This window comes from Dromaius novaehollandiae, chromosome 21, assembly GCF_036370855.1.
Source record: "Dromaius novaehollandiae isolate bDroNov1 chromosome 21, bDroNov1.hap1, whole genome shotgun sequence".
Classification (NCBI taxonomy): domain Eukaryota; kingdom Metazoa; phylum Chordata; class Aves; order Casuariiformes; family Dromaiidae; genus Dromaius; species Dromaius novaehollandiae.
The window spans coordinates 6016170-6030482 of NC_088118.1; the positions used below are offsets into that span (position 1 = coordinate 6016170).

The 14313-nt window shown below is 51.1% G+C and overlaps 1 protein-coding gene across 1 annotated transcript in view; it reads left to right on the forward strand.

Moving 5' to 3' along the window:
• The window catches only part of LOC112982669 (opioid-binding protein/cell adhesion molecule homolog), a 329132-nt gene that overhangs the window by 174455 nt on the left and 140364 nt on the right, over positions 1 to 14313 (forward strand). The window lies entirely within an intron of this gene.

A 14313-nucleotide genomic window follows, 5' to 3' on the forward strand; every position in this document is an offset into this window, starting at 1 on the left:
GGCTGGCAGCAGCCCCAGGGAGCCCACAGCCAGTGTGCCACAGATGCAAAGGACAAATGCTTATTGATTGGAGAGGTGTTCCTGGATGTAGGTGATTTTTTCCCCCTCCCTAAAGCAGGGACCAATTATGGCTTTTGACTGGCAGAGACAAATGCCAGAACTACCAGGCCTGGATTTCCCAGCACCAGTCTGCATCTCCTTAAGGTGTCATTGCAAAGGCAGCATGTGCCTGCGGCGAGAAGGGGCACCCCTTTTCCAAGAGGGCCGGGGACCTGGGATACCCCTGTGCTGCAGCTGGGAGCAGTCGTGCGGGGGCCGTGGGGCTCCCACCGGGAGCCTCTGGAGTCTGGCACACAGGGATGGGATTGGAGGGACCTGGCTTTAGCTCTTGGCTCCATCACTGCTCTGTTGGGGAGCCTCGGGCAGGTCATGTTACCCACAGCCCTCACCTGTAAAGCTGCAGAGAGCCTGACCTGCGTGAGCATGTCCAAACAGCTGGGACTTCTCACGGTGAGAGGCTGATCCCTTCAAAGAAGGGTCCTGACGGCCAGGTCTTCCCATGCCTTGGCCCCATGTGTCCGACCAGATCCCGCTTAGGAGCTCCTGAGGACCATGCAGTCAGCAGCACCTCCCCTGTGTGCGAGGCACTTCATAGGCCACTTAGTCATCTCATTTTTTGTTATTCCACACTATACTGTAATCCATCATCCTGTTTTGTTTCTCCCTCCCCTTTGCTTTCACTTGTCACGGGCTGGAAGGAAGCAGTGATGTCCCAGAAGAGGGATGGGACTGCATGGGCAGGCGTTTCACCTGCACTCGTTAGCCGGTTTTGCGCCTGCATGCCAGGAGCTGGGGGTGCCCCAAGGCGTAGCGGAGGCGGGGAGCAGCTCTGCACCAGAGCCTGTGGCTTGCAGAATGCTGTGGAGGAAACAGATGAGGAATAAATAGCTCTTGTCCAGGAAAAACACAGATCATGTCAAACACTGAACGTAAGGCTGGCGAAGGAGCCCGGCGCTTTGGGCACTCGCTGTACTGGAGTGAGGAAGGAAGGATCCAGGGCGGATTCAATGATTCAGTCAGCTCTTTTTTGGCACTGACTGTAATTAAGCTGTGCAGCAGATAAGCTAAGGCCATTTCCAGGTTCCTGGGGGTGCTCAGGAAGGAGCTTTAGGCTGGATAAGGGCCCAGGGCTCGCTTTGGAGGGGAGTTTTGGGAGGCCATTTGATGGGCCACCAGGCCACAGAGCGGCAGCTCCCCTGCGTCCCGCGTGGGCTAGGCTCTTCTCTCCCCCTTTCCCTGTCGGTCACACGTTGGGGCCTGTTAAATGCCCTCCCATTGGCTCTTCCATCACAGCTGTGTCAAAAAGAGGGATGAGGTTATTGACTGTGTCAACAGGGCTGATGAATCACAGCCTGCGAGCCCAGCGTCACCGCACGCTGTCTGGAGAGCGTGTGATAAAAGCTCAGCGTGGGATGCCTGCAGCCTGCCTGGCTTCTCCCTGCTCCCCGGCCTTGCAGGTGTTTCACTGCCCATCTGAAGGGTTCCTGCCCCTGTGTCTAGCTGCAGTGCGCTTCCTAGGGCCTCAAGAAATTGTTTTTCCTTGCGCCTTGTTCTTATCCTCCTTGTTCTCCTCTTGCTGGGGCAGTAGTAGCTTTGTTTCGTGTAGGGGTAGCTGGATGTATCCATTGATGAGTCCTCCAGCTCCTCGCGACTTCTTTCTCTTGAAACCCCTCTTTGTGCTGGAGGCAAGAAATGGTTTCTGCTCCTCCAAGTCAACATGGGCTGCACATCAAGGCAGGAGCACAGTAGAGAGCAGGAGAGTTGCTGAGTCCACCCATGCAAGGGACATGTCTATGTTGCCAAAATCTCTTGTCCCCCAGTCCCACTGGAAGGGCTAAAAGCCAAGCTTTGGTCCCATAAGCCCAGTGAGAGGCAAGGAAGGCTTCCTCCGCGGTGGGAAAGAGGGAGAGCGAGACAGTGAAGCATGGGAGGAGCAGTGTGTGATATCTGCACCCTCTCTGTAGCTCTCGTTGTCTCCACCCCGCACATGATGGAAGGCACCCCTCTTCCCCATAGCGGTCACCCCGCACATGATGGAAGGCAACCCTCTTCCCCATAGCGATTATCCTGTCCTCAGAGGCTCCTCTGACCTTCAGCACCAGATGGATAATGCTGCGGGCATGCCGGAGGAAGGCTTTGGGAGCGGTGTTTTCAATACGACTTCGCCCTTCTGATTTATACGGGGCAGAGAGTGGTGCTGATGCACGCTACTACTCATAGATTATCTTCATTCCAGCAGCAGTCAGCCAGACAGGAGAGGTAAACAGAGAGCTATCTGCTACCCTATCTGTCACCTTCCCTCTGGCAGTGGCGGTGGCTGCCGCAGAGCAGTCTCTTCTGAGGGGAGCCTTCCCACTCCATCAAACACCACAAAAAGTCATATTCTGCAAACAGGTTCATGCATCTCTCGAGAGCTTGTCATGGCTGCTTCTCTCCGAAGCCTCCCTGGAGGGCCGGGAAGGGGGAGCCTGGAAATGGAGGGGGGCGCCTGGTCCGCCTGACAACGGCACGAGCGGTGGGAGCAGGCAGAGCCGGAGAGGTGGTAATTACCACCTCGGAGGAGCGGGAGTCGGGACTCTTGGTTCAAGTCGCAGTTCAGCAAGGGAGAGCGATTAGCCCGGCGCGAGCAGCGCTGGGAGCCCTGGCTGTGTTTCAGGCTCTGGGTATGGTAGTTAAACCGGAGGAATGTAAATCGAAGGCACTGGGGACCCAGTGTGATTTCTTCAATTTTTTTTTTTTCCCTCTTCACCTCTCAGCCCTCAGTTTCTTGAACTGGGATTAATCATACTTACCCTCCTCCTAGGGGAATGGTGAGGCTTAGGCTGTTCATGTCTGGAAAACGCTCTGAAATCCTCCCTTGAAAGCTGCTTACAGAGCAGTGAGCGTTTTCAGGATTCCTGGGTTTAAATAAATAGGCAGACCGCTGGTGGGAAACAGGCTGGGTGCGAGGAGAGTCGGTTTCATTAGCCGTGCCGCTGCACCGCGTGCCGCTCCCACGGGGGTTGGCGCGATGGGCAAGCTCCTGAGCTGGGTCCCTGGGAGCCGCCTCGCACGAGGGCACAAAGCACCCGGTTTTTACAGTAGAAAGCAGAAAGTCTTGCTTTGGCATCAGGCAGGAGTGTCTCGGGAGGAGGGATGGAAAGCCTGAAGGCAAGAATACCTTTCTTCTTCTTTGGCTGCCTCTGAGAAGGCAGGGCATGAACCAGGCGGCCTTTCCCTGCTGGAGACCAGGATCAAACCCACCGGCGGAGAGCCCTGGCGTTGCTGCTGAGCTGGGCGGTACGGGGACAAGCTACGAGCAGCAGTGGTATGGGGCACAGAGGCATTAACCCAGTGCTCCTCTTTGGAAAGCACAATGCACCTGGGTCTGAATTTAATTTTAATTTCCTTTTTCTTTTTTTTTTCACAAGTAGTCATGCTTTAGACCTCCATGTATATATATTTTTTATCAGCTGTATTTAAAATGTGCCCAGTAGCCCAAGCATAATGAGTTTACTCAGTGTGGAGCCAAAGTAATATATGTGCAGGGAGTGCAAAGTGCAGCTCTGCAGGTTCTCAGCGCGGCTGCTTTGCAAGGAGCTTGTTGGGTAGCTCAGGATGAAGCGAAGTCCTGCCATGTAAACGTGCACAGGCTTCTGGGAAGACGTGAGGCCGTATATCCCAGTCCTCCTTTGCACGGGAGGCCCCTGTTTCTAGCACAAATCCGATCAGCATGCTTTGGCTGAATAGCCTAGGCTTTGGTGCGTTCAGAATTGCCCTGCGGCATAAGGTGAGCAAAATCGGAATGCCTGGCAAGCAGCAATCCATGGAGTAGGAGCAGTGGGATATATTATTCCAGATAGAAGTGATTTCCATTGCTAGGAAAGAGCGGCCTGTTCTGAGCTATTGCGCTGGACTGCTCTGTGATTTGCGTGGTGCAGACTGGAGGAGAGAGCTCATTTCGAGAGAAAACTGGAGGCATATTGTTAGGAAAGAAATGTGGGCAAAAATAGGTAAGAAGTATAAAGATCAAAGTTTAAAATCATTTACATTTCATGAAGAACTTGTGGGAAAAAGGATGGAAAAAATCCTTCCTTGGTTATGCTAGTTTTTCAGTAAAGTGAGTGTGATTTAGAATAGAAAGAAAACATGCAGGAATTGACGTTTCCCTGTATTTTCAAAGTGAGAATTGACTGCTTAGCTGAAAAGTGTTACTTCAAGTGAGATTTGTGGATGCGTTGTGAAAATCCTCGAACAGCAAAAAGTCTTATTCAGAATTCAGCCAAATGCCATTTCCGAACTCCGCAAAGCTCTTGTAAGCGCTCCGATGGCAGAAACACATCATGGCTTCAAGCGAGATGCAGCGACCGCGTAATGCCCCAATTAATCCGGTCGCGGGGGGGGGGCCGTGGCGGGGCTGTGCTGCGCAGGGGAGGGGGTGTCGGGCTCGGCGCTGACGTTTTCTGCCAATGCGCAGAGCGGGCTGTGCTAATTTCCCTCAGCCCTTGCTGTCAGCGTGCGGATGCCGGTGCGGGCGGTTAATGTGCATGTTGTCAGGATAACGAGGGTGTCAAACTAGCAGCGGTGGTTGGGAAAGTCCCCCCCCCCACCAAAAAGAAGCTCTCCCTCAGTTGGGTTCAATGGACTTGGGAAGGAGGTAGGGAAGTGGTGCAAGCCCAAAGGATGGCATAGGCGTCCCGCTGGGATTCAGGGGCTGCGGGTTGTGGCTATCCACGGAGGTCGGTTGCCTTGCGGTCCGCTCCCAGTCTCTCCCATCTAGTTTTTGGGGCAGGGAGGCTGTTAGCAGCAGGCACAAGGCAGCAGGCGCTCGGCCGTGGCCTCCCGGCGCCGGTGCAGGCAACAGAGAAAGCAAACACAGGCCGTGCAGTGTCAGGATGCAATTTGTCGCCTTGCCCAACTGCTTTGAACGTTCATGTATCGGTTCTCTATCTGTAGCATTTTAATGCCTTTATAAAATGTTTCTTAACGACAAAAAGATAATTTGGCTAATGCAGCTCTGCACAATTAGGTTCCCTAGTTAACATCATGTTCCTGCATCAGATGCCCTTTCGTCTTCTAGCCTATTTTTCATACCTGTGGTAAATATGTTTAATAATCAATTGGCATATTATTAACGCACAATAACGATCTTACTAAATCGAAGCTCAATCTTTATTTGAGACACTTACAGTAAATATTGACTGTTCTGCAGAATTATGGCAGAGCCCTGGGCAGTCTGTTCCAATGGGAACTGGATCCATTTTTTAATACCAGTTATTGATTTTCAGCAAGCAAGCTGCCTTGAGGCATCTGTGGGTTTTTTGTTCCTCTGAGTGCTGCTGGGAGCGGATGGACAAGCACCAGGAGCAAGGAGTGTGCTCCCACCCGCCTAGGTGACAACTGGCTGCTGAGAGACTCTAGTTTAATTTTCTGCTCCTAATTGCTGCTAAGGAATGAAAATAAGCTTGTTTGGTCATTTCATTAAGATTGCTGCCAGTTCCCATTTCCCTGCCATCCTGTGACCTGTCCACAAGAGGCCTGATGAGAAATGACACTCCCTCAGTCTCCCCATGTCCCCAGATGATGGGCCACTTGCATCTTCACGTGGACGGGCTAGCTGACGTGAGGGTGACACGTTTACAGCTCCGTGCTACCTGCTCCTCAGCTCACTGGGGATATACATCCCTCCTTCAACCCCACAAAGGAGAACCACTCTCTTCCTCACTGCTCCCTCTGTCTCACTGATTCAGCCCCTGAATTCAGGCCTGCCTTTAGACAACTTGCTTTTTGCATGCTGATGCAGTTGCGCATCCCCATGAGTGAGGCCAGTCACACTGGTCTCACTGCTATTTCTGGCTTCAGGCAGAGAGATCTCCAATAGGGTGGGTTTCCTGAGCGTGGCCATTCAACATGGATGGCGGCACTCTAAAGATCCCTGACTTAGGTTCGGTGCCTCGTCCGTAGGAAAAGGGCTTTCCCTCTGCTTGGAGGTTTTGATGCTTTATCTTGCTTTGAGTGTCTCCCAGGGCAATTTGCATCTTTGCATCTAGGGGATGGAGGTGGGCTTTGGAAGGGGGATGGATGCGTTCCTGGTTGCAGCTTGCGTTTGCTGACCTCCTGGGCCCTGAGGGAGCAAGGTGTGGAGTCTGTTCCGCTCAGTGGGAAGGAAACGTCCTAGACAGGGCTGCCAGGCGTGAGAATGGAGTGCACTTGCCCTTCCTTCGGGAACAGGCCTACACGCTGGTCCCACCAGCTCAATTTGTTAGGTTGATTTCCCCAGGGGAGGAATGAATTTTAGCTCTCCCCCAGCGCTTACGAAAACCAAGGGGAAAAAGACTTCTCTATTTCTCCCTCGGGTGGGAGGGAAGGGAGATGGAAATTAATCATACCCCATGCAAGGTCTGTTAGCAAGTGCCTTGGAGGGTGCGGGCGGACTGTTTGCACCGTTATTATTTTTGCGAGAGCTCTGTGTTCTTCCAGGGAAGACGTTTGATGGGAAGATTGTCTCTTAGGGCTGTGAGTTATCGCATGGCATATACACTGCCCGTGGAGTTATTCCGGAATGACTTTCCAGATCATTCTTATTCCAGGCCAATGTGTCTGCTGGAGTCGTTTAAGCTAGCAGGGAACACGGTGGAATTTTATGCAAGCTGCGGGTGGATTAATTTAGGGATAGCTGTTCACACTCTATCTTAATCTGGAAGAGCTTCCAGATGTAGACAACTCCTTATAAAGGGGTGTGACACACTAGAGCTAACTCCGGGGCTGTGGGTTTTTCCGCACGCCCACAGTTCGGGAAGGACCGAGCCTTGGCCATAGCTCATTGAGATGTGAAGTCCATTGGCGTGACTGACTGTCTATGTATATTTATGTAGAATACTTTGCGTCCCTGGAAGGTGCTGTTGCTTGTTATTTTGACTGATTACAGGAGAGTGACTGTACTACAATAGCAGCAGCCACTCATTAGCTTTGGCATAGCAAGAGAGAAATCAGCAACTCATTCCATCCACATCCGCCCCTGGAGGTGAATATTAAACAGGAATTGATCCCGGATAATGAGAACACAGCCCGGACTGCTGCGATTAGCACTGTTAGAATTTTAAATAGTTAATTATTACAAAAGGCAAAGGGAGTGTGTCGGGGAGGGCGGTATAAGAGAGTGTTGCCCTCAGGGAAGCGGGTGTATGTTAAAGGATGAGAGTTTGTGTGGTTGCAGTGAGTGTTGGGGGGGTGCTGGGGATGTGGGTGGGTCCTGTTTTGATGGCATGTGTGTGTGTGACATATATGTGAGCGTGAGCTGGGTGCACGGCTTTGGGACAGTCGGTCTTGAACCTCGTGGAGGGGGCAGGGATAAACTTGCACTGCGGTTGCAATGGAGGAAGCAGGAGGGAGCAAGTCAGGCAGGACTTTTTGGCAGGCAGCAGGTCCTGAGAGCTGCAGTGGGAATATTTTGAAGCCAGTTTTTCTTGTATTCCTCATCTTTGCTGGCTTCCTTCGTCTGGAATGTTGTATAGAAACAAAGGGAAGGCATGAGGAGGTGGCAGGTGCCAGGGGAAGGCATGCTGTCTGCTTGGATACTGGGGAATTACCCAGCTAGAATAAATATCTTCTAAAAAGGGAGGAAGAAAGAGAATTTTGCCCTTCTCATCATCCCATGCCTCCCAAAATACCAAATCTCCATGATTAAAATTTGACTCAAATGGACAAGCAGACATGGTAATTGATTGTGGCCTTTCATTTTTACAGCCACACTTAATTAACCTTTAGACTCAAATACCAAGCACTGGTTAGAGAGCAAGGTGTAGTCAGGGAAGAGGAAGACAGTGCCTGGTGGGAGGATCCTGGGTTGTAAGAAGTCCTTCAGGGTGAAGATGCCTGGGTGACAGTGGCTTGCTGCAAGGAAGAGCAGGCCATAGGTAATGCAAGATTCGGGGGCTGAATCAGTGGTTAAGCTGCTTGCGGTGTTGCCTTGCTCGGGGTGCTTACCTCTGACCGCCTGCAGTATCCTCGCCTGTCTCGCCAGCCGGTCAGACTCCAGAGAAACCCCTGGCGTGCGGTGAGCAGGGATGACTGAACAGCTAGCCTTGCCCTTGGGAAAAACAGACCTAAACACAGCTCGAAACACACTGTCGAGGGTGAGAACCTAAGAGAGTCAAGAACAAACGTCCTGATTTGGGCTCTATGGAGTTGTCTTCTCCCTGATATTATCTCCTAGACAGACTTTTGTAGACTATTTCGCTGAGGACCTGTGGGGAGAGAGTACTTGGGTGAAAACTAGATATTGCTGTCTCTTTGGAGGCTTGCCTCTCTCCCATCCATCACCCTTTCTTTTCAGCCCTGGACCCTGTGTGCGTGATCTTTAATGCAAAGACCCTGTAACCTGGACTCATTAGAGCACGAGTGGTCTCCAGTCTCCAAAGAAAACATACTTTGACCTGGAAAGTCATTTCTAGCAGCAGATGGGGTAGACCAGCTGGTGCATGCCCTGCTAGGTGCTGTGGTTGCTTTAGTTTTCAAATGCTTTAGTTTAAAGAAACTTTGAGTCAGCTCTGGAATTGCAGAAGTACCAGAGAAAACTTAGCGTGAGGCATCAAAGTGTAAATTGAAAATTGGGTTACTCACTTCAGAGGAGTCAAGGATGCAAATGAAAAGGCTTCGAGTGGTTTATCTAATAAAGGTGCTGTGGCTTTGAAACTCTTGTGTAATATCAGTTCTGGCTTTCAGATCAAACCTTGGTTCAGCATAAAAACAGGATGACTGATTTGGAGAGTATGGCTCAAACCCAGAAGTGTGAATACAAAAAACTCACATTGCTTAGAATAATAGGAAGGGTTCCTATAGGAACAGTGGCAGCTCTTGAATGTCTGTGGGAAATCATTTGCTTCCAGGCATTTAAATACCTGAACATCGAAGAAGCTCAGATCCAGTGCCTTGGTCTGAGATGTGATAAGATGCGGTGACGCCCGGGTCCAGGTCCCCCTTCAGACTCCTCGGCACTTTCCTTTGGGTGAGCCGGATCCTACCTGTAGCTGATTTCCGTATGCGTCTCCCTGCGATCAGAGGCCTTCAGAGGCCTTCGGCGGTTTGGAGATAAATTGTATTTGTGCGTATCAGGTGGAGACTTTGGGGGGCTGAGCAGGAATTCTCTGCCTTTTGTCTTTTATCAGGAGGAGTCAGGGACTGAGGTGACAACAGAGTCATGTATGAATGCAGAGTAAACAAAGCTGTTTGTGGGTGTGATGACAAGTTTCTTTTGTCCATAATGTATTCATCCTCTGAGTGCTCTAGGGTTACGCATTTAATTTGTTGTGCGATTGGCAGCTTTAGAAGTACTTAAGCATGCAGCTCTCCTTGCCTAAAAATAACTGAAAACAAAGCGTTTTTCCCAGGATGAGGGGAGCGGGGTGGGTCAAGGAGACAAACGAATTCTGCCAGCCAGAAACGCGGTCCACAAACCCGATGAGATGAACCATGCTTTTCTACCTACTTTGGTCTTCTCTTCTACCCTTGCTGGTTTAGAAGCAGCTCTGGCCGTGAGCAGATGTAGGAGTGTGGTCCAAACCGGGGGTGGTGCTGGCAGGGCTCAGAGGTCTCTGCTGTCCTAATGAATCTGTCCTCTGCTGTAAGCAGTGTAACATCTGGCAGAGGTAGGTGATTTCTCAGGGGGGAAGGAATAAAGCGATGGGCTCCCTGCTATGAGCTTCATGATACCTGTTTTTTTTCAATTTAGTTCTCCTTTCACAGTGTCGTGGGAATCTCATCTTTCACTGAGGGTGAAAGTGAGCTGTCTGTCCTGGTTATGGAGAGGAAAAGTAGCCCAGTGGTTAGAGCACTAGCCTGGGCTTTAGAAAATTTGGGTTTAATCGCTCATTTTGCTCTTGTCTTTCTGCCTGATCTTCAGCTCTCTGGGCCTGTGTGCAGTTGTAATAATACCACTTCTGCACAGGGCTGTTGTAAGAGTAAATATATTAAAGATTCGGAGACATTAAGGTACTGTGGTAAGGTTCCTGCATAGCTAGGCAGCTTGCACTTACAAATCTCGGTGGCTCAAAAAAGCAAAGGTATACAGCCTCAAATTTATTTTGTTAATATCTCATTATTTCTGAGTCTATCAGAAGATTTTTAGCTGGAGCAAAAAAGCTGGAGAGCTATAGACCTGGTGCTAATTGTGCAACAGTTGTGCAGAGTCATGAGAACGCCCTGTCCTGGAGCAGATTCTCTCTGCCTTGATTCCTACCCTGGTGCGAGTTTCCCGTCTTGCTCCCCATGCAGATTTGGCAGCTGCACAGTGCTGGAGCAGTTCCTGCAGTACTGCAGATGTGTTCGGCAGATGCTAATGGGAGTGAACTTGCCTTTCAGATCCTGCAGAAGTTTGGAGGTAAAAGCCTTGTGAGCCCAGGGCCTGAACCCCTAGAAAGATGAAAATTCCCTCTCCCTACTTTGCAAAGAAGCTGAGGATCTGTCTGGCAAGGCAGGTTCATTAACAAATTAATAGAATAATCAGCAGGGCTTTGTGTGCATTTTGCAGATAAAAAACTGGTAACAGCGTTCTTTGACTCTTTAATGGGCTGATAAGAGCCAACTATCTGCTCTGTGGCTGGGCTAATCGGGGAGATAACAGAGGTTAAATCAGTTGCATGGCTCTGGCGAGGGGTTTCACAGGGGGAGCTGGGGATGCACAGAGAAGAGAGCCCCAGGGTTTTTGAATATGATAAAAGGCAGCAAAGTGAGGGGAGGGAAGGGAGAGAAACAAATGCCAGTTCTGTAAATGTTTTTAACAACACTATGCAACGCTCACAAGGGCTCCGGCCGTGGGCTGCAACTCCTGGGAGGTTTATGTAGTTGAAAGATAGCTGGCAGGGTCGTAGGGAGCAATGTCTGCCATCAGTCCTTTTGGGTTTAATTTGGAAAAAGGGGAATGCGCTTGCCACCACCTTCTCTTTCTGATAAATGGCTGGGAATAGCAGGGGACATGTCTCTTAGAGGCCCTGCAAGCAGGATTCAGGTGAGCCAGGGGTGCAGGTTGCTAGGCCATTGCTGCAAAGCCAAGGCACTCAGCCATCAACGGCCCAAGCACAGAAAGTCTGTGCAGAGCCAGCAGTGAGCCCAGATCCTGCCGGTGCTGGTGATCTGACTTCTGCCTCGAGTGTGCAAGACCCTTTCTTGCAAAGTGTTTCGGAGCCGAGGCCCCGCGGTAAGGACGACCCACCTGAGCGCTCCCTGCGGTGCTGCAGGCAGCCGCCTCGCTCGAGCCTGTTTATGAATGTTTTAAGCACTGTCTTAAAACAGAGCAGACGAAAAGGCTCTTCCGCTCGTGGTTAGAAACCTAACTACCCCTGGCCACCCTCGGCAGATTGCCTGCCTGACATCCCCACCTAGCACAAACCGAGTGCCGCATCCTCCTTCCCGCGATGTCCCGGGGGCAAAACGCAACGGGAATGAGTTGCACATCGAGGCAGCCGGGTTGGGTAGCGATTCCCATGCCTTTTTAAATTGAGGTGTCTCAATCTTTCTGAACAAAGACCACAGCCTATCTCCTATCCGCAGGCCTTCTTGCACCTGCGACTTACTGCAATTGGGAGCAGCCCTCGCTTTGCACATAGGTGAGCAGCATATGTGATGGCTTCGCAGAACCATCATTTTACCTTCATAAATTACAAACGTGTGCTCTGAAATATTGATACTGATATAAAAGAGATCCTTCGGCTTGCCTCTGGAATGAGCAATAGAGAGGAGGAGTAGAGAGCAGTCAGGATGCAGTGCTTTTTTCGCTTTCTGCAGCTTCCCTTCTGGAGGTCTTAGGGTGTGCTAGCATCCAGGGACCACAACTTGTGACACCGAAGCCAGCAGGTTCCTCCTCGTGTCACCCCCCGCAGCGTGCTGGTAGCTCTGTTGTTGGGCTGCAAGAGCGGGTTGCGGAAAGTGGACGTTGGGGCTGCAATGGGAAGCGTTTGCCTCTGTCTCTCCCTGAAGGGCTATTAATTTATACAATATTTGCTTTGTTAAAGAAAGGACATTGGCAGGCGGCTTTCAAGTGATGTGTGAAAGTGACTCTAATAAGACGTTCTGGGGAAGCCAGCAGGCAGCACTGCCTCTCCTCCAAACCTCTCCGCATCTCCTTTGAAAAGAGCACCAGCAACCTTGATCCTCCTCCTCCACTAGCGGAGGTGCTCGCCGCAACGTTCCCCGGCGCAGGGAGCCGGGGGCGGAGGAGCCGGGCCGAGCGGGAGGGCCGGGCAGCCCGGCTCGGCGGATAATTGCGCGTCTGGCTGCCAGGGAAGAGAAATGAGGGAGATGGCACCGAGGGTGGGAGCTTTCTTAGGAGGCGCAGCTGCAGCTCGGGGCTGCCGTGGCGGTAATCAGGGCACGGAGCGGAGGAGACTGCGGATGAGTCCGGGCTGCTCCGCCGTGGGGAGGTGGACAGGCTGGTGGTCGGGATCTCCTCCCCGGAGATGGGCCGTGGCCAGCAGGAGATGGGTGTGAGGCCTCCCTGGCCAGGCACAAGGCATGGAGGACCAGCAGGGAGGTCTGGCTCAGTCCCTCTGGCCAGCAGCACTTGGGTCTGGGACAGATCAGGCAGTGTCTGAGCTCCTCTGAATGCGGCAAGTCTCCAAAAACCAGCTGTTGTCCCCCAAAGGCGATGAATGAAAAGCATCTTGGGGAGCTGAACTTTTTCTTGCGCCTGCTGTTACTCTTGCTGTGTCCAGAAACCCTGTTTTGTTGCGTGACTTCTCTCCTCTACGAGGCCTCCTATTCCGCCGTCGCATGCAAGTGCTTTCCGAAGGGACCTAACTGCATGGGTCATGCAGACCTGTTGCTTCCTTCCTTTTTTTCTCTCCAAGAGAAAAAAAATGCAGTGTTGTTGGCTCTCCCATTGAATATCCATAGCCTACTATCTGCCGTGTGTTATCTTAGCTCAAACACCGAGATGCAAAGTGGGGTTATTTACAGTCCTTCTTGGATCCTTTGTTGGGCCAGTTCCTTATGTTGTAGGGGAGAGGCAAAAAAAAAAAAAAAAAAAAAAAAACTAAATAAAAGCAACTTCTGGTGCAACGAAGTGCCAAGATTAGTGTATGCAGCCTGGCAATGCAAATCTGTGTGTATAAACCTTCTGGGATAAATCATGAATGTTGTTGTTTAGGTTTGTTTTGTTTTTGCAAGTGTTGGAGGAATTAATTACTGATTATCTGATTAGTACTGTGCACTTCTATCCCACCTTTCATCCCAGAACCTCAGATCCCATTGCAGGTATTAAAGAAGCTTGAAAGCAGGGTGGATAAGGGACTGTGATTTGTGTGGCAAATGGGTAAACTGAGGCACGGAGCGCCCAAGGTCAGCAGTAGGGCTGGAAGCGGAGAGCCCCGTCTCCTGCTTCAGTGGCTCAGCGCTCCTCCTCCGCGCTCGCAGCACTTTGGCTGGTGTTGGGCTGTCAATCCCAAATAACAGGCAGGCCTCGAGCTGCCTCAAACGGAACAGGACCATTAATAAAACATCAAAACCATCGGAATCTAAAGAGCCAACAGAAATGGGCGATAAAAGCTGATCACATGCCTGAGCTCCCTCGAGTCCCCCAAAGACGTTTGCACCCCAGGGGTGCGTTAACTTGCGGAAGTGACTTTTAGGAGGTGCCTGCAACCACAAAAATATAGAATAAATAGATACAAATGAAAGAGCAGATGTTTTTGAGATACTGTTGAGGAGCTGTCGCATCCCACGCGGTGCGTGCTGCTCCTCGGCGCTCGGCGCTGGCCCCTCGCGGTCCCCGCGCGCCCCGGCCGCTGTCCCGGGCAGGCAGCCGAGAGCAGCGCGGCTGGAGCGGGATGCGGTCGGGAGGAGGTTGCCCGTGGCGTTTAGGGATGGGACTGCGATTTCAGACCGGCTCTGCCTTTCCGTCCGTTTAACCCCCCGCAGCGCTGTGACCTGCTAGGCCAAAGTGCTCCCGTAATTCTGGGGTAAGGAGCCTCCGTGCCAGCTCTGGCAGTAATAAACTGCGGTTTTGTTTTTGTTTTTTATAAGGGCTCTGGGGCTGTTGGGAGGTTTAATTAATTAGTTAAGATGTTTTTCACTGCTATTGTGCCTCCCCTCAAATGCTTCTGACAGTAAATTCTCATCAAGTGGAAGATCTAGTAAGTGCCAATTATTGAAGTTTGCTAATTGCCAGATAATAATAATGCTGATTAATAATGCTTTTAACACCACTGTTGATTTCAAATGTGGGGACATGCACCACAGCACCATTGATTTAAATTACAATTTCTTCTGCTTTGTAGCTAA